Below are 19,815 nucleotides of genomic sequence, written 5' to 3' on the forward strand. Positions count from 1 at the left end.
AGGAAAGGTGCAGGTTTAAACCAACGGTAAACAAGAAAAGGTGGAGTAACTCAGCGGGTTACTCTGGAGAAAAAGCAATGGGTCACGTTTCAGGTTGAGACCCTTCTTCAGACTGAGAGTCAGGTGAAAGGGAAGCAGGAGATAAAGATGGTGATATGGAGAGATAACATAGATAGCCTTTATTGTCATTCAGACCGAAGTCTGAACGAAATTTCAGCAGTCATACATATAATACAATAAAAACAACAGTAAACACACATTAACATCCACCACAGTGAGTCCACCCAACATCTCCTCACTGTGATGGAGGCAAAAGTCTTAGGTCTGCAGTCTCTTCCCTCCTCTTCTCCCTCTGCGCTGAGGCGATACCCCACCGGGCGATGTTAAAAACAGTCCCGCGGCTCAATCACCGCGCCCCGGGGTGGTCGAAGCTGCCGCCCACCAGTCCTGCTGACGCAGCCGCTGGCTCGCGGCCGAACCCCGGACTCAGGTCACCGCCGCCAGAATGCCGTCCCAGCCACCGGAGCACCGTTCCAGCCCCGAGCCGGATCGCCCTCACGTGAGTACCGTTACCGTCTCAGCCTCGCGCCAGGCCGCCCCGACATGGGCGCCGCTCCTCCCTCGGGCTGGGCCGCCCCGACATGGGCGCCGCTCCTCCCTCGGGCTGGGAGCGCCGTACCTCCCCGAGCTCGGCCACTCCGACGGGAGCACCGTTCCTCCCTCGTGCTGGCCGCCCTCACGGGAGCGTCACAGCCCCTCACGGAAGCACTGTTCCAGCCCCGAGCCGGACCGCCCTCACGGGAGCGAGCTCAAGGCGAGTCCTGACGGGCTCTGCCTCCTGAGCCTCGAGGTCGCCAGCTCCATTAGTCCTCAACGCAGACGGAGGCAGAGGGAGAGACTGCAAACCCTGTTACACCCCCCCCCCCCCCCCCCAAACACAAACTAAGAACCAAAAACTAGACTAACCAAAACGAAATAAACAACACAAAAAACACAAACAAACGGGACTGCCGGTGAGCCGCTGCTGCCAGTGCAGCGCCGCCACTCCGAATATAGAACAAATGAATGAAAGATATGCAAAAAAAAAGATAAATGATAAAGGAAACAGTTAGCTGTGGGCTAGGTGAAAATGAGTTACAGACAATGAGACGCAACAGGACGACTTTGAAGCTGGTACGACTTGGGTGCTGGCGGAGGAGGGGGGGGATAGAGAGAGAGAGGAGATGCAATGGTTACTTAAAGTTAGAGCAATCAATATTAATTACCACTTGATTGTAAGCTGCCCAAGCAAAATATAAGATGCTGTTCCTCCAATTTGCGTTTGGCCTCACTGGCAATGGAGGGGGCCCAGGACAGAAAGGTCAGTGTGTGAATGGGACGGGAATTAAAGTGTTTGGTAACCGGAGCCATTGTAACCAAGTAAGGGGGTAAATATGTACAGTAATGGAAAAACTGCCAATAAACATACACTAAACATGAGGCACTACAAACAGGAATGGACACAAAATATACAATACTTTAAACATTAAATACATTTTAAAAAGTTACCATATTTACTTTGAACTCAGTGGAACTCAGTTTCCCGATATGAGGAACACCCTGGTTACAACAGATTATGTTCGCTATAACCAAATCCGTATTAAAGAGGGTAGGTTATATTAACATCTGGTTAAATATATTTCTGGAAGGACCTTGGAAAGTTTTTCTATGGTTAAGTAAGTAAATTTAAATTATTGAACAATTTTGATAACTGAAAATGCATTCTAATATCTCAGTTTTCTAAATACAGTGGATGGTATTGCAGAGCAATGTGCTGTTTTTCCCAGTTGTCACATTCCGAGCAATTCCAATTACCCTACCTTTCGGAACAAGATATTGAAGGAAGTCATGAAGAAATGCCGGACTGATTGATTCTACATCAACTGCGATGGTAGGTTTTGCTGGCTCTCTGTATTCGCTAGACATTATTTTTATTTCTAAATAAAATGGACGTTTCATTGAAGGCAGATGGACTACTGCAGAAATTTAGCCAACATATGCTGAGAGAATGGAGCAGCTGGGCTTGTACACTCTGGAGTTTCGAAGGATGAGAGGCTATCTCATTGAAACATGTAAGATTGTTAAGGGTTTGGACACACTAGAGGCAGGAAACATGTTCCCGATGTTGGGGGAGTCCAGAACCAGGGGCCACAGTTTAAGAATAAGGGTAAGCCATTTAGAACGGAGACGAGGAAACACTTTTTCTCACGGAGAGTGGTGAGTCTGTGGAATTCTCTGCCTCAGAGGGCGGTGGAGGCAGGTTCTCTGGATGCTTTCAAGAGAGAGCTAGATAGGGCTCTTAAAAATTGCGGAGTCAGGGGATATGGGGAGAAAGCAGGAACGGGGTACTGATTGAGGATGAACAGCCACGATCACATTGAATGGTGGTGCTGGCTCGAAGGGCCGAATGGCCTACCCCTGCACCTTTTGTCTATTGTCTAACGGTATTCAATGAAGGAACCAGTCATAAGGTAACAGGGGTGACACGGTTGTGCAGCTGGTAGAGCTGCTGTCTCACAACGCCAGAGACCCGAGTTCGATCCTGACTAAGGGAGCTGTATGTGCGGAGTTTGCACATTCTCACTGTGACCGCGTGTGTTTGCTCCGGGCGCTCGGGTTTCCTCCCACATCCCAAAGACGTGCGGGTTTGTAGGTGAATTGGCCCTCTGTAAATTGCCCCTATTGTGTTGGGAATGGATGAGAAAGAGGGATAACATAGAACTAGTGTGAACGGTTGATCGATGGTCAACATAGACTCGGTGAGCCAAAGGGCTTGTTTCCATGCTATATTTTTCAATCGATCAGGTGAGCTGCAGAGTTACACTGCAATGGGGTGTAATTTGAATCCAATATTGAATGTATTGTCTACTATCAGTAAAATGATCCCTTTTAGGACCAGTTTTAAGTCCACACCCATATTGAATAGCTCAAGGCATAGCTTGTCAAACTTGTCTCGAGTAAGCTTGTTCAAAATGCCATTTAGTTAATGGTGTCATTTGAATCCAGTATTGCACGTATACAGGTGTGCTCATTTAAATACAGCTCTGATTATTTTCTCACAGTCAGTGGATTAAAATCCAGTTTACATATTGTATGAATATTTCATCTGCAGATTATATAAAATCAGGAGGTCATGCCCCCTTGGTTGATACGTTATGCCCGACCCATTATAAATCTACTCTCAAGGCCACACTTGATTTATATACCCACGATACAATTGTCATTTGACCAGTACGTCAGTTTCAAGAAAGGTCTATATCCTGGCTATTAGCATTATAAAGAATTTGTGATCCATGCAGACCTGACCACAGAATGAAATGTTCCTTGTTTATCAGGTTCTTGATACTTTATACCTATTGGCAACAAGCAATCTGCCAAACTTCACGTCACAGGAGCTCAGGTTTTATCAATCAAACCATAGAGGGAGTACAGAGAAGGTTCACCAGACTGATTCCTGGGATGGCAGGACTTTCATATGAAGAAAGACTGGATAGACTCGGCTTGTACTCGCTAGAATTTAGAAGATTGAGGGGGGATCTTATAGAAACTTACAAAATTCTTAAGGGGTTGGACAGGCTAGATGCAGGAAGATTGTTCCCGATGTTGGGGAAGTCCAGAACAAGGGATCACAGTTTAAGGATAAGGGGGAAATCTTGTAGGACCGAGATGAGAAAAACATTTTTCTCACAGAGAGTGGTAAATCTGTGGAATTCACTGCCACAGAAGGTAGTTGTTGCCAGTTCATTTGCTATATTTAAGAGGGATTTAGATGTGGCCCTTGTGGCTAAAGGGATCAGGGGGTATGGAGAGAAGGCAGGTATGGGATACTGAGTTGGATGATCAGCCATGATCATATTGAATGGCGGTGCAGGCTTGAAGGGCTGAATGGCCTACTCCTGCACCTATTTTCTATGTAAACACCTTTTATTCAATGATGAGCAATTTCTAATCTTGATGGCTTTGATTGAAGTGTCCTCTGACTTACAAATTGGTTAATTCTTCCAAACATTATATCTGTCCATATCTATGGGAATGGCACATAATATGTGCAGCGGTAGAGTTGCTGCCTTACAGCACCAGACACCCGGGTTCAAGAGTCAAGAGTGTTTTATTGCCATATGTCCCAGATAGAACAATGAAATTCTTACTTGCTGCAGCACAGCAGAATATATAAACATAATAAATAATATAACAAAACTCAAAAAAACAAACAACAGTGCAATAATACTCCCTAGAATTTAGGAGATTGAGAGGGGATCTTATAGAAACTTACAAAATTCTTAAGGGGTTGGACAGGCTAGATGCAGGAAGATTGTTCCCGATGTTGGGGAAGTCCAGGACAAGGGGTCACAGCTTAAGGATAAGGGGGAAATCCTTTAAAACCGAGATGAGGAGAACTTTTTTCACACAGAGAGTGGTGAATCTCTGGAACTCTCTGCCACAGAGGGTAGTTTAGGCCAGTTCATTGGCTATATTTAAGAGGGAGTTAGATGTGGCCAAGGGGATCAGAGGGTATGGAGAGAAGGCAGGTACGGGATACTGAGTTGGATGATCAGCCATGATCATATTGAATGGCGGTGCAGGCTCGAAGGGCCGAATGGCCTACTCCTGCACCTAATTTCTATGTTTCTATAATAATAATAATAATAATAGTCTATTGTAGTTCATAGCTTATGAGGTTGTAGTGTTTAATAGCCTGATGGTTGTAGGGAAGAAGCTGTTCCTGAACCTGGACGTTACAGTTCCCAGGCTCCTGTACCTTCTTCCAGATGGCAGTGGTGAGATGAGTGTGTGGCCAGGATGGTGTGGGTCTCTGATGATGTTGGCTGTCTCTTTGAGGCAGCAACTCCAATAAATCCTTCGATGGTGGGATGGTGAGCCGGTGATGGATTGGGCAGTGGTCACAACTTTTTGCAGTCTTTTCCGCTTCAGAACGCTCAGGTTGCTGAACCAGGCCACAATGCAACCAGGCAGAATGCTCTCTACTGTGCACCTCTAGAAGTTCAAGAGAATCCTTTTTGACATACTGAATGTCTGTAATCTTCTCAGGAAGTAGAGGCGCTGATGTGCTTTCTTTGTAATTGCATTAGTGTGCTGGGTCCAGGAAAGGTCGTCAGAAATATGCACGCCCAGGAATTTGAAGTTTTTGACTCTCTCCACGATCGTCCCATTGATGTAAACAGGATTGTGGGTCCTCAACCTCTGCCAAAGTCCACAATCAGTCTGAAGAAGGGTTTCGGCCCGAAACGTCGCCTATTTCCTTCACTCCATAGATGCTGCTGCACCCGCTGAGTTTCTCCAGCTTTTTTGTGTACCTTCCACAATCAGTTCTTTGGTTTTGCTGATATTGAGAGAGAGAGAGAGAGAGAGACACACACACACACACACACACACACACACACACACACACACACACACACACACACACACACACACACACACACACACACACACACACACTCACCCTTCTCTGTTATGTTGGGGAAACACCCAATGGGTCTGCACTTGGTCTAGTATATATATATATATATACACTAGCAATACACCTATAGCAATTCAATATTAATTTCTCTCTCTGTCTCTCTCTGTGTCTCTCACTCTGTCACACACACACACACACACACACACACACACACACACACACACACACACACACACACACACACACACACACACACACACACACACACACACACACAGTCATTCCACTTGTGCTCTGATGGCAAGAGACAGCGCCCCCACATGGTCCAGGACTTTCTTACCACTCGAAAGAAAATTAATGATGCAATTGACGACCCTACTGCGAGAGCGAGTGTCGGTGTGGTCACTGCCGAACCTGACGTCATCCCTGGTGTCACAAATAGAAATGATCATAAAACTTGGTCAAGTGCCGAGAGGGAGAGTAAGCGAGCGAGAGGGAGGACAGTAGACCGAAACTGAGGTTTTACAGAGGGAATGCCCGGGAACTGGTCTGGCTGCCAAGGAATATTAGAAATGTACAAGAGGGGTGAACTGGATGTGCAGAGATCTAAATTGAAGCTTATTTCTTTGCAAGCTAGTTCTGACATCTGATGTTATCAGCACTTATTATAATTTTTCACCTAAAGGTAAAATTGAATAGTTTATGCTTCTTATTGTCGTGTACCAAGATGCAGTGGAAAAACGTTATTATGTTTTCTATCCAAACAAAACACGCCGTACTTGAGTACAATCAAACATTACATAGGTACAACATATAGTGCGAAAGGGAAAGGAACTGAGCGTTAAAGCTACAGAGAAAGTGCCGACAAAAAAAAGTGCAAGGGCCACAATGAGGTAGGTTGGGAGATCGGGAATATATCTGCAGCATATGAAAGGTCTGTTCAAGAGCTGATTACACAGCAGGGAAGAAGCTGCCTTTACCAATATCATTTACTTATTTGGAAAAGCAGGATCCCTTGTGCAATGTAATCACCAGTACTTTAAAGCCTCTTAGAAATAATTCTAGGAACCTTCTACATCCACTGAGAGATCAAAAATGAAATCTCAGTGCAGCGTCTCATTCTCTAACAATGCAGGACTAACCACAGCTGTGATTATGTGCTCAGGACTTGGAATGGGACTTGAATCCGCAATATTCGAAGTGAGAATAACAGCTCTGAGCCAAATCTGAAACACAGATTTGTCAACCACAGTGATGGTACAATGATAGATTTAAAATGCTGGAGTAACTCAGCGGGAGCATCTCTCGATAGAAGGAATGGGTGACATTTCAGGTTGAGATCTTTCTTTGGACCCTGGTACAATAGTTCTTTATGATCACACGCAAGGCAAAACTTTTTTTGCATACAGTTCAGTAAATTATTACTATGCATAAGGACAATCCCATATTAAGTAAAAAAGTGTATAGAAACAGTTCACTGTGACCATGTGCATGAAACATGGAAACAGAAAATAGGTACAGGAGTCGGCCCTTTGAACCAGCACCGCCATTCACTGTGATCATGGCTGATCATCCTAACTCAGTATCCCATTCCCACATCCCTTGCCCTTTGTTCTTGCGTCCACTGATGCCGTCCTGACACTCTCCACCCTCCTCTCTGGTCCGCGGGGCCTTGCAAAAACTTGCAGGGTCCGAAGAAGGGTCTCGTCCCGAAACGTCACCCATTTCTTCTCTCCAGTGGTGCTGCCTGTCCCGCTGAGTTACTGCAGCATTTTGTGTCTATCTTTGCAGCTCCCCTCTTCAGGCTCTGTCATATTTCAATTGTCGTGGGGCTGCAGTCAAAGGCTGAACCATATTCTGGGAAAACCAGTTCCATTAGGCACAGCGGAGGGACAATTAGACGAGAGTTGTGCTGACAGAGTATGTATGGTCATATAAAAATTGTCATTTCAAACAGCTGTAACAAAAATGTGTCTGCTGCTGCCCTCTAGGATGCAAGCAGTGTATGACAGAAGAAATGAAAGAGGGTACCTGAGAATAGGACATGGGTTGAGAGGAATATGGATCAAACGGGACTAGCTTAGATGGGGCATCTTGGACCCCATGGCCGACATGCCTGTTTCCATGCTGAACCACTATGAAAGGAGACACAAGGAACTCATGTTTACGAAGGAACTCCAGATGCTGGAAAATCGAAGGTAGACAAAAATGCTGGAGAAACTCAGCGGGTGAGGCAGCATCTATGGAGCGAAGGAAATAGGCAACGTTTCGGATCAAAACCCTTCCTCAGACTGATGTGAGGATGGGGGGGAAGAAAGGAAGAGGTGGAGCCAGAGGGTTGAGGGAGAGCTGAGAAGGGGAGGAGAAAGTAAGGACTACCTGAAATTAGATAAGTCAATGTTCATACCGCTGGGGTGTAAACTGCCCAAGCCAAATATGAGGTGCTGCTCCTCCAATTTACAGTGGTCCTCACTCTGGCCATGGAGGAGGTCCAGGACAGAAAGGTCGGATTGGGAATGGGAGGAGGAGTTGAAGAGCTGAGCCACCGGGAGATCAGGTTGGTTATTGTGAACCGAGCGGAGGTGTTGGGCGAAGCGATCGCCAAACCTACGCTTGGTCTCACCGATGTAGACCAGCTGACATCTAGAGCAGCAAATGAAAGAGATGAGGTTGGAGGAGGTGCAGGTGAACCTGACAAAGAACTCATCATCATCATCATCGATGGTCATTCGAAACGAGTACGACTGTCCTCTTTTGGGAAGACGCCTGTGTGTGACTTTGTTTAACGTGGGGAGACTGGTGCACAGACAGCCATCCCACGGTCCTTGACAGATCTGGGTCAGGATCCAGTGGCATGGAGTCCAAGACGACTGGAGACCCTTTTCTGCTGCAGCCTTCATCCGCCTTCCCAGCCGTTGTGACGCTCCACTAAAGTCAGCCATCATCCTCCGCCTGTTCCACCATTGAGGTCTTGGTTGGATTGCTCTTTGTCAGGGACCTCCCCCTCGACCTTACTGCCATGGGTGGCCCTACCAGGAGCAAAGCTCCAGACGGCATCGCTCTCAGGATCTCAAGACCACACATGCTCCTCCACCAGGACAAGATGACAATCCACAAGGAACTGCCGATAACATCAGATGTCAGAACTAGCTTGCAAAGAAAAAAGCTTCAAGAAGAGTATCGCAAATTCCATCAGTTACATCTCCTTAAGTCTCTGCAGCAAGATTGTGGCTGATCGTATCTTAAACTCATTATCAGATTCCCCCACACCTGATATCCTTTGACTTCCTCGTAGTGTTCCTTATAGAAACATATACAATTCTTAAGGGATTGGACAGGCAAAATGTGGGAACATTTCCAATTTGCTACCATTCACCCTTTGATAATTAAGATGATACATCGTTCTCTTAGAGTCTTTTTTTCCTCACTAAAAATACATAGTTAAGATTTATGAACTAAATCTCTGCCTCTGCTGATTTCCTATCTCACCCATTCCTTGGTCTATTTTAGCTACTTATCCTCATTCCAGTGTAATTTCCTTTGAGTTTAGTGTTGCAGCTTCTACCCCAAGATTCTCACCTGAGTTTAAAATCCTCTGACAGGTAAAGGTAACACTCGTTCACCATGTTAACGACATTGTACAATAACTCAACATACTTTGTACAGGCGACTTCTGGCAGTCTGCATTACCCTGGGCCCACCCTCATGTATTCACCCAATACTTCCACACCATCTTCGTGGTGATGGTATGTTCATGTTATAGAAGCAGAATTAAGCCATTCAGCCCATCAAGTCCACTCCACCATTCAATCATAGCTGATCTATCTATCCATCTCAACCCCATTCTCCTGTCTTCTCCGCATAAACCCTCGCTAATCAAGACTCTATCAGTCTTCGTTATAAAAATACCCAAAGACTTGGCCTCCCCAGCCATTTGTGGCAATGAATTGCACAGATTCACCATCCTCTGACTAAAGAGATTCCTCCTCATCTCCTTTAAAAATGCACATCCTTTTATTCTGAGGCTGCTCCCTCTGGTCTTGGACTCTCCCACTAGTGGAAACATCCACTCTATCCAGGTCTTTCACTAGTCGGTAAATTTCAATTACGTTCCCCCTCATCCTTCTAAACTCCAGCGACTACAGATCGCTGCCTCAATAAGGCTGACATCATCATCAAGGACCCACATCATCCTGGCCACTCACTCATCTCTCCGCTACCTTCAGGTAGAAGGTACAGGAACCTGAAATCTGCAACAACCAGGTTCAGGAAAAGCTGCTTCCCCACAACCATCAGACTAATAAACTCAACTCAAACAACATCTGAACTTTAATTAGCCTACTGCACTTTATCTGCTTATTTATGTGTGTGTGTATATATATACTAGACTAAGTGGGACCCGTTGGGTCCCATGTTCACACGGGAGGGCTGGTCCTCCGACGCAATATTCCACCTTTCCACCAATTCCAATATTAATGGCCAGTGGGGGGGCTTTCTGGAGTGCTGGTATGGGTTCTTGGGGTGGCAGCTCAGTCCCTCAAGCCTGATCTGCTGGCAGCTCACTCACGGCTGGTGGGCTGGCAGTTGACTCATGACTATTCCTTGAAATTCCATTTCAAGCAGGGTGCAAGGCCACCAAATTCAAATCCATGTTCCTACCATTTCAAGCAGGGTGCAAGGCCACCAAATTCAAGTGCAGTTTCATACCACTTCAGCAGGATGCAAGGCCGCCAAATTCAAGTGCAGTTTCATTCCATTTCAAGCAGGGTGCAAGGCCACCAAATTCCAAATGCAGCTTCATACCATTTCATGCAGGGTGAAACCACCATAAAACCACACAAAACACCAAACCCACAGTTCATTAGACATTCAGTGTGTTCAGTTGATTCACAGCTCAGACAGAGTCATGACCTCTCCCTCCCCCATCATGCAGAGACTGAGCCACACCCACACTTCCGGGTTTTATAACCTCTCCCCCTCCCACCGTAAAAGGTGTCGCTTTCAGGGCGTGATTGACAGGAGAGAGATTCTCAACATTTTTTAAACACTAATAACACTTTTATTTTTCATTGATGGGAAGAATTCTCTGCACCTGCTCAGCGGAGGGGGGACTGAGTAAGATGGCCAAAAATCACGGCCGTAAGTGGTAGCGTTTTATCTAAAATCAATATACAGTGCAAACAGGAAGAAAGTGCATTTGCAGTAGTGCGTTTTAACTTCAAGCCAAATCACCCAAGCCACCATTTGCAGTAAGAAGTGCCTTTCAACTTCAAGCCAAAGCATCCGCCACCATTTGCAGTAAGAAGTGCCTTTCAACCTCAAGCCAAAGCACCCAAGCCATCATTTGCAGTAAGTAGTGCCTTTCAACTTCATGCCACCATTTGCAGTAAGTAGTGCCTTTCAACTTCAAGCCAAATCACCCAAGCCACCATTTGCAGTAAGAAGTGCCTTTCAACCTCAAGCCAAAGCACCCAAGCCACCATTTGCAGTAAGTAGTGCCTTTCAACTTCATGCCAAAGAACCCAAGCCACCATTTGCAGTAAGTAGTGCCTTTCAACTTCAAGCCAAAGCACCCAAACAACCATTTGCAGGCAGTGCCTTTTTACTTCAAACAAACCATATTTTCATTTTCAAACCACATTAAGGGTACTCACAGTTGTGTAGACATTTGTTCAGTGTTATTCAGAGCTCAGAGAGACGTGACCCTTGGCTTCATCCATCTTGCAGAGACTGAGTGAGGCACACCACGTCCTGGTTTTCTAGTCCCTCCCCTTCCTCCAGCAGGTGCAGCAGAGAGAATGGTTATTTTTTTAAACTTCGAGCCAAAGCTCCCAAGCCACCATTTGCAGTAAGTAGTGCCTTTCAACTTTAAACCAAAGCTCCCAAGCCACCATTTGCAGTAAGTAGTGCCTTTCAACTTCAAGCCAAAGAACCCAAGCCACCATTTGCAGTAAGTAGTACCTTTCAACTTCATGCCACCATTTACAGTAAGTAGTGCCTTTCAACTTCAAGCCAAAGCACCCAAGCCCACCATTTGCTGTAAGTAGTGCATTTCAACCTAAAAGCCAAAGCACCCAAGCCACCATTTGCAGTAAGTAGTGCCTTTCAACCTCAAGCCAAAGCACCCAAGCCACCATTTGCAGGCAGTGCCTTTTTACTTCAAACAAACCATAATTTCATTTTCAAACCACATTAAGGGTACTCACAGTTGTGTGGACATTTGTTCAGTGTTATTCAGAGCTCAGAGACACGTGACCCTTGACTTCATCCATCTTGCAGAGACTGAGTGAGGCACACCACTTCCTGGTTTTATAGTCCCTCCCCCTCCCTTCAGCAGGTGCAGTAGAGAGAATGGTGATTTTTTTAAATTTCGAGCCTAAGCTCCCAAGCCACCATTTGCAGTAAGTAGTGCCTTTCAACTTTAAACCAAAGCTCCCAAGCCACCATTTGCAGTAAATAGTGCATTTCAACTTCAAGCCAAAGAACCCAAGCCACCATTTGCAGTAAGTAGTGCCCTTCAACCTCAAACCAAAGCATCCAAGCCACCATTTGCAGTAAGTAGTGCCTTTCAACTTCAAGCAAAGCACCCAAGCCACCATTTGCAGTAAGTAGTGCCTTTCAACTTCGTCAAAGCACCCAAGCCACCATTTGCAGGCAGTGCCTTTTTACTTCAAACAAACCATATTTTTATTTTCAAACCACATTAAGGGTACTCACAGTTGTGTGGACATTTGTCAGTGTTATTCAGAGCTCAGAGAGACGTGACCCTTGATTTCATCCATCTTGCAGAGACTGAGTGAGGCACACCACTTCCTGGTTTTATAGTCCCTCCCCCTCCCTCCAGCAGGGGCAGCAGAGAGAATGGTGATTTTTTTAAAAAACATTAATAGCTCTCTGATTTGTCATCAATGGGAAAAATCCTCCGCACCCGTAAGGCGGAGGGGGGCTCTGAGCGAGGTGGCCAAAAATGACGGCTGTAGGTGGCGGCGTTCTGTCGGAAATCGCAGCACAGTGGGCCAAAAGCGGTCAAGATCAGAGATTTAGTAATATAGATATTTAATTGTATATGGACACACTGATCTGTTCTGTATTTATTTATGCCTGCAATATTGTGTTGTGCTGAAGCAAAGCAAGAATTTCATTGTCCTTTCTGGGGCACATGACAATAAACTCTCTTGAATCTTGAATTTCATTCATCAATGCCTCATCACGTTTTCTTTAGCAAAGCCCAGAAAGCTGACAGGAACATTATGTTCCAGTCTGAAGAAGGGACTCGCACTGAAACGTCACCCATTCCTTCTCTCCAGAGATGCTGCCTGTCCCGCAGAGTTACTCCAGCTTTTTGTGTCTATCTAAACAAAACATTGGGGTACCACCTCATTCATGATTAGATCTTTAATAGGGTGAGGTCATTATTATAGTGATGGTTGGAGAAGATTTGTTGTCTCCTTTGAAACGGAGTAAGTTTGTCATGGAGGGTGGGTGGGTTTCAGTTCAGTTTAGTTTATTGTCACGTGTACCGAGGTACAGTGAAAAGTTTACAATGAAAAGTCAAGGTAGATAAAAATGCTGGAGAAACTCAAGGGGGTGAGGTAGCATCTTTGGAGTGAAGGAATAGGTGACGTTTCGGGTGACCCGAAACGTCACCTATTCCTTCGCTCCAAAGATGCTGCCTCACCCGCTGAGTTTCTCCAGCATTTTTATCTACCTTCGATTCTTCCAGCATCTGCAGTTCCTTCTTAAACAGTGAAAAGGCAGGTCGTTACTCAACAGAGTGCTCTGAGATGGAACTAATGCTGGCCTTGGCTTGGCACCTTGAGAAGGTAAAAACCAGACAGAAAACCAAGGCAACCATTAAGGCCCAGTGCTGAAACAACTTGCTGTTTACTACTTGACTGGCTCTGCCTTCCTGAGGGAACACAATATCTGTTGCTTGCCGTGTGTCTGTTCTGTTGTGTTCCTCTGCAGTAATTCGCTAACAAGTATTTCTTTATCAACAATAAAACTGCTTGACCTTGGGGTTACTTAAAATCCCACACAGATTGCGTGCGTTGCTGTGAGCTCTGTAATCGCCACGCTCAGCTGCACGGTAGAGAAGTTGAAATTAGTCGCAGGGACCAGATCAGTAGTTCCCAATATTTTTCGCCCTGTTTACCTCTGGCAACTTCATTAGCACGTAGCAATGTTATTTCACTTACTTATGAACAACTAATAGAAACATAGAAAATAGGTGCAGGAGTAGGACATTCGGCCCTTCGAGCCTGCACCACCATTCAACATGATCATGGCTGATCATCCAACTCAGTATCTCGTACCTGCCTTTTCTCCATACCCCCTGATCCCTTTAGCCACAAGGGCCACATCTAACTCCCTCTTAAATATAGCCAATGAACTGGCCTCAACTACCTTCTGTGGCAGAGAGTTCCACAGATTCACCACTCTCTGTGTGAAAAATGTTTTTCTCGTCTCGGTCCTAAAGGATTTCCCCTCTATCCTTAAGCTGTGACCCCTTGTCCTGGACTTCCCCAACATCGGGAACAGATAATGATGAACAGATACCTGTTTACCAGAACCAAACACAGTCAGTCAATGAGAAAAAAAATATGTACAAATACAGAATCAACAAATTTACCCCCTGGGTAGGCAAAATTTACCCCAGGTTGGGAACCCTTGGACTAGAGAAGCTGGAGAATGCATGGGAATCAGGTCTGAGGGCATAAGGTGGTTGCAGAAGAAGCAGATTGAGATAGGGGCGTCCAAACATTGTGAGGGTGAAGAACATTGTGAAAATCCAGATGACCAGCTGCAGGGGAGCTGAGGAATAAGATAGACACAAAAAGCTGGAGTCACTCAGCGGATCAGACAGCATCTCTGGAGAAAAGGAATAGGTGACTATTCAGCTCAAGACCCTTCTTCAGACTCGGTCTTGACCCAAAAACGTCACCCTGTTCCTTTTCTCCAGAGATGCTGTCTGACCCTGCTGAGTTACTCCAGTTTTTTGTGTCCATTTTCAGTTTAAAAGCAGCATCTGCAGTTCCTTGCTACACACACAATTTTAGGAATAACATGTGCAAACTTCATCCCACAGCACTGAAAAATGTCTTCCGGTACAAATTAGTAACATCAGGTGCTTGTACTATCTGTGCAAACATTTCCCACACTAAGAATACTGTTCCATTTTCCAACGAGACACAAAATCATTGTTGTCATATTTTACTCTGGCTAAATTCAGTCTTCAACTGTATGATTCCAGGGAGAAAGCCGGACAGGGCATCCTAATTTATAAGTCATAGGGTAGTGAGTTTGAGTTTTGTTTATTGTCACATATACCGAGGTTTTGTTGCGTGCTAACCAGTCAGCGGAAAGACAATACATGATTACAATCAAGCCATCCATAGTGTACAGATACAGGATAAAAGGAATAACTTGAATAACATTTAGTGCAGACAATGTCCAGTAAAGTCCGATCAAAGATAGTCTGAGGGTCTCCAATGAGGTAGATAGTAGCTCAGGACTGTTCTCTAGTTGTTGATAAGATGGTTCAGTTGCCTGATAACAGCTGGGAAGAAACTGTCCCTGAATCTGGAGGTGCGCGTTTTCACACTTCTATATCTTTTGCCTGAACAACACACGATAGACTTTAACATAAACACCCCCACACCGCGGAATCAAAGTTTCCCACTGGGAGGGAAGGCAGCAAAGTTCAGTCATCTTCCTCTTTGATGTTCAACCATGGTCGGGGCCTCCCGAGCCCCCCGCAGTCACCTCTACGGGCGGCCCGATGTTCAGGCCCTCTCGCCGGGATGATGGAACTCCGACGTCGGAACGGAAGAACATCCTCAGCGGCTTGGACCTGCGAATCGGCCACTCCGGAGCTTCAAGCGGCGATCCAGGTAAGACCTCGCCCGCTCCGCGATGGTAAATTAGCGCTGCGCCGTGGCTGAGGCTCTGGTCGGTCTCCGGCTGGGAAGGCCGCGCCAATCCATTTGGGAGGCCGTGAGGGGGGTGGGGCGAGGACACAACTCGGAGAATAGTTGCATCCTCACCAGGAAGTGACTGAGAAACAGTTTCCCCCTTACCCTACCCACCTCCCACATAAAAATACTAGGAAATACTCCAACACATAGATGGAAAAATAGACAGGCTGTAGGCAGAGGCTGCCATCATGCAGCGCCCCTAGTGGCTGGTGAGAGATCTCATCTTAAAGCCCTCCCAATGCTCTGCACCTTACCACTGCATCTCAGAGCACTTCAACCCAGCAAGAGGAATAGATCAGGTAGATGCACAGAGTCTTTTGCCCAGAGTAGGTAAATTGTGGACCAGAGGACATCGGTTTAAGGTGAAGGGGAAAAGATTTAATGGGAATCTGAGGGGTAACTTTTTCACACAAAGGGTGGTGGGTGTGTGGGACAAGCTGCCAGAGGGGGTAGTTGAGCCAGGGACTATCCCGCCATTTAAGAAACAATTAGATGGGTGCATGGATAGCACAGGTTTGGGGGAATATGGACCAAATGCAGGCAGGTGGGACTTGTCGAGTTGGGGCATGTTAGCCAGTATGGGCAAGTTGGGCTGAAGGGCTTGTATCCACACTGTATCACTCTTTGACTCAATGACTATCAGATAACCCCTGCCTGTCTGGGCCAAGGATGGTATGGGTAATGGGGCTGTGCCTGAAACATCCAAGCCAATGCTATTTTAGCAAAGAAAAAACACAAACTGCTGGAGTAACACAGTGGATCAGGCAGCATCACTGGAGAACATGGATAAGTGATGTTTTGGGTTGGGACTCTTCTTCTGTCCTGACTCCAAGCATCACCTATCCAATGTGTAGGAAAGAACTGCAGATGCTGGTTTAAGGCGAAGGTAGACGCAAAAAGCTGGAGTAACTCAGTGGGACAGGCAGCATCTCTGGAGAGAAGGAATGGGTAATGTTTCGGGACTTGATCTGAAGAATCACCTATCCAATGTTCTCCAGAGATAGTGCCTGTCCCGCTATTACTCCAGCACTTTGTGTCTTTCCTTGCTCAATCAGCATCTGGAGTTCTTTGTTTCTACATCCTTTCTTATTTTAGCGAACATAGTATTACTCTTCCAATTCCAATAAGGGCCAAACTTGGAGTCCATGCCGACCATCGATTGCCCGCCCATTCACACTAGTTCGATGTTATCCCACTTTCTCATCCACTCCCTACACACCAGGGGCAATTTACAGAGGCCCAGTTAACCTACGAACCTGGACATCTTTGGGATGTAGGAGCAAGCCGGAACACCCGGAGAAAACCCACGCGGCCACAGGGAGAACATTGCAAACTCCACACAGACAGCAGTCATGATTGAACCTGGATCTCTGACGCTCTGAGGCAGCAACTCTATCGTTGTATCACTGTGCCGACCTTGTTACTTTGTCTGTGTAAAATGTTTTTTGTTAATTACAAGACGGTGGAACGTACCCAACAATGCACACTCTACCAGTAGAGAAAGCATTATACTGAAGGGTAGAAAGGAACAGTTAACTGCAATAGGAGAATTTTGATATTGAAGCTGGAGTAACTCAGCAAGTCAGGCAGCATCTCTGGAGTTAAAGAATAGGTAGCGTTTTGAATCCGACCCCTTCTTCCAATCCGAAGCATTATTTCTTCTATATAAAGCACTTTGGTTTCAACGCGAGTTGATTTAAGCGTGCTATATAAATAAAATTTACTTACTTACTTACTGACTTACTTACTATTCTTTTTCTGCACAGCTGCTGCTTGATCCGCTGAGATACTCCAGCATTTTGTGTCTATCTTCAGTATAAACCAACATCTACAGTTCCTTCCTACACAAAATAGATATTGAGCTCTGCGGGCTGCAATGTGTCTGGATGAGCGATGAGGTGTTCGTTCCTCAGGCTTGCATTGGTAGAGGAGGCCACACACACATTGAGGTCAGTGCGAGAGTGGGATGGTGAATAAAAGTGAAAGGTAACAAGGAAGTTCAGGATTATTCCCTTGATCACCAAGGCGATCGCTCACACTGAGCTTTGTTTCCCCAATGTAGACTAGTCTGCGAAGCAAACACCAAATATGTTTCATTAGAATGGAAGAAGTATACACGAGTCACAGCTTCATCTTGCCAATGGTGGCGCAGCGGTAGAGTTGCTGCCTTACAGCGAATGCAGTGCCGGAGACCCGGGTTAAATCCCGACCACCGGTGCTGTCTCGTCGGAGTTTGCACGTTCTCCCCGTGACCTGCGTGGGTTTTCTCCGAGATCTTCGGTTTCCTCCCACACTCCAAAGACGTACAGGTTTGTAGGTTAATTGGCTTGGTGTGTGTGTAAATTGTCCCTAGTGTGTGGAGGATAATGTTAATGTGCAGGGATCGCTGGTCGGCGTGGACTCGGTAGGCCGAAGGCCCTGTTTCCGCACTGTATCACTAAACTAAACTAAGTAGCATGACAGCCTTGCTTTCACGAGTGGGGGAATTCTAGAACCTTAGGGCACAACCTCAGAGGATGGGAGGAATTTCATTAGCCAGAAAATGGTGAATGTGTGGAATTCATTGCCACAGCCGATGGAGGTCAAGTCATTGGGTATTTTTAAAGCGGAGATTTTGACGGGTTCTTCATTAGTGAGAGCACCAAGGGTACAGGAAGAAGGCAGTAAGATTGGGGTTGAGAAGGAAAAATAGATCGGCCATGTTCGAATGTCGGAGCTGACTCGAAGGGCCGAATGGCCTAATTCTGTTCCTTTGACTTGCGTGTGCTTCATTGATGAACTGAAACTTGAATTGCGATGTTAAGAACCTTTAGATGGTTTGTTACAATTAGATTTGCGTAGAGTGCTAGATTTACTAATTTAACCAAAATTTGCAACAAAAAAAGGAGAAATATTCTACATTAGTGAAAATAGCAACAGAGAATCCTCTTCATCCACAACTTTTGCTTCATAGAGCACAATCACCACAGCACAAGAAGACTGAAGTCTGAAGTGGAAAATCAAGGAACTACAGCTACTGCTTAACACACAAGTGCTGGACTAATACAGCAGGTCAGGCAGCATCTCTGGAGAACATGGATGGGTCATGTTACAGGTTGGAACCCTTCTACAAACTAATTGTGTCTGAAGTTTAGTTAATAAAAAAATAATTTTAGCTTATTATTGTCATGTGTACCGAGGTGCAGTGAAAAGCTGTTGTTTACAGTTAAATAAAATACTATACATGATTATGATCAATCCGACCACATTACACAGACAATAATGTAGGCAGTTGACTTCATTACAATGGCCATCATCATAGACTTGTCACTTTAGGACCGCATAGTGTTTTAGTTCAATTCAATGATACTTTATTGTCACATGCACCTAAGTGCAGTGAAATTCATTGTTTTTCCATACAATCCCGTAAAATCACACAGCAGACCTCAACTAGGCCAGGACCAGCCTTAGGAGGAGCGGGGCCCAATTGGGAACAATTGGTCCAATTGGCTTAAGTCCGGCCTTGACCTAGGCCGTACACAAAGAGTCGCCACTTCTCTGGCGCCGACAAGTTCTTGGTACTGGCTTATCGTCTCGCAGCGACAAACCAGGCCTGCCGCCGCACGTGACCGCAGGCAGCCTGCCGGCTCCCTCTATATTCTCGGCAGTCCTCCCTCCTCCTTATAGAGACCTATCTTTATAAGGTCATAAGTGATAGGAGTAGAATTAGGCCATTCGGCCCATCAAGTCTATGCCATTCGTTCATGGCTGATCTATCTCTCCCTCCTAACCTCATTATCCTGCGTTCTCCCCATAAGCCCTGACACCCGTACTAATCAAAAAGCTATCTATCTCTGCCTTAAAAATATCCATTGACTTGGCCTTCACAGCCTTCTGCGGCAAAGAATTCCACAGATTCGCCACCCCCTAAAGAAAATGCTCCTCATCTCCTTTCTAAAAGAGTGGCCTTTAATTCTGATGCTGTGCCCTCTGATCCCAGACTCTCGCACGAGTGGAAACATTGTCTCCACATCCACTGTATCCAGGTCTTTCACAAGTTCTTTCAGTAAGTTTCAATGAGGTTCGTCCTCATTCTTCCAAACTCCAGAGAGTACAGGCCCATGTGCCGTCAAACACTCATCATAATTTAACCCAATCATCCCCTTATCCCCAATCAAGCTGTTATCAGGTAACTAAACCATCCTACCACAACCAGAGAGCAGTCCTGAGCTACCATCTCCCTCATTGGAGACCCTCGGACTATCATGTATCTGTACACTGTGGATAGCTCGATTGTAATCATGTATTGTCTTTCTGCTGACTGGATGGCACGCAACAAAAGCTTTTCACGTGACAATAAATAAGCTAAACTGTGTAGGAAGGAACTACAGATGCTGG

The sequence above is a fragment of the Leucoraja erinacea genome, chromosome 36 (genome assembly GCF_028641065.1).
Source record: "Leucoraja erinacea ecotype New England chromosome 36, Leri_hhj_1, whole genome shotgun sequence".
In the NCBI taxonomy this organism is placed as follows: Eukaryota; Metazoa; Chordata; class Chondrichthyes; order Rajiformes; family Rajidae; genus Leucoraja; species Leucoraja erinaceus.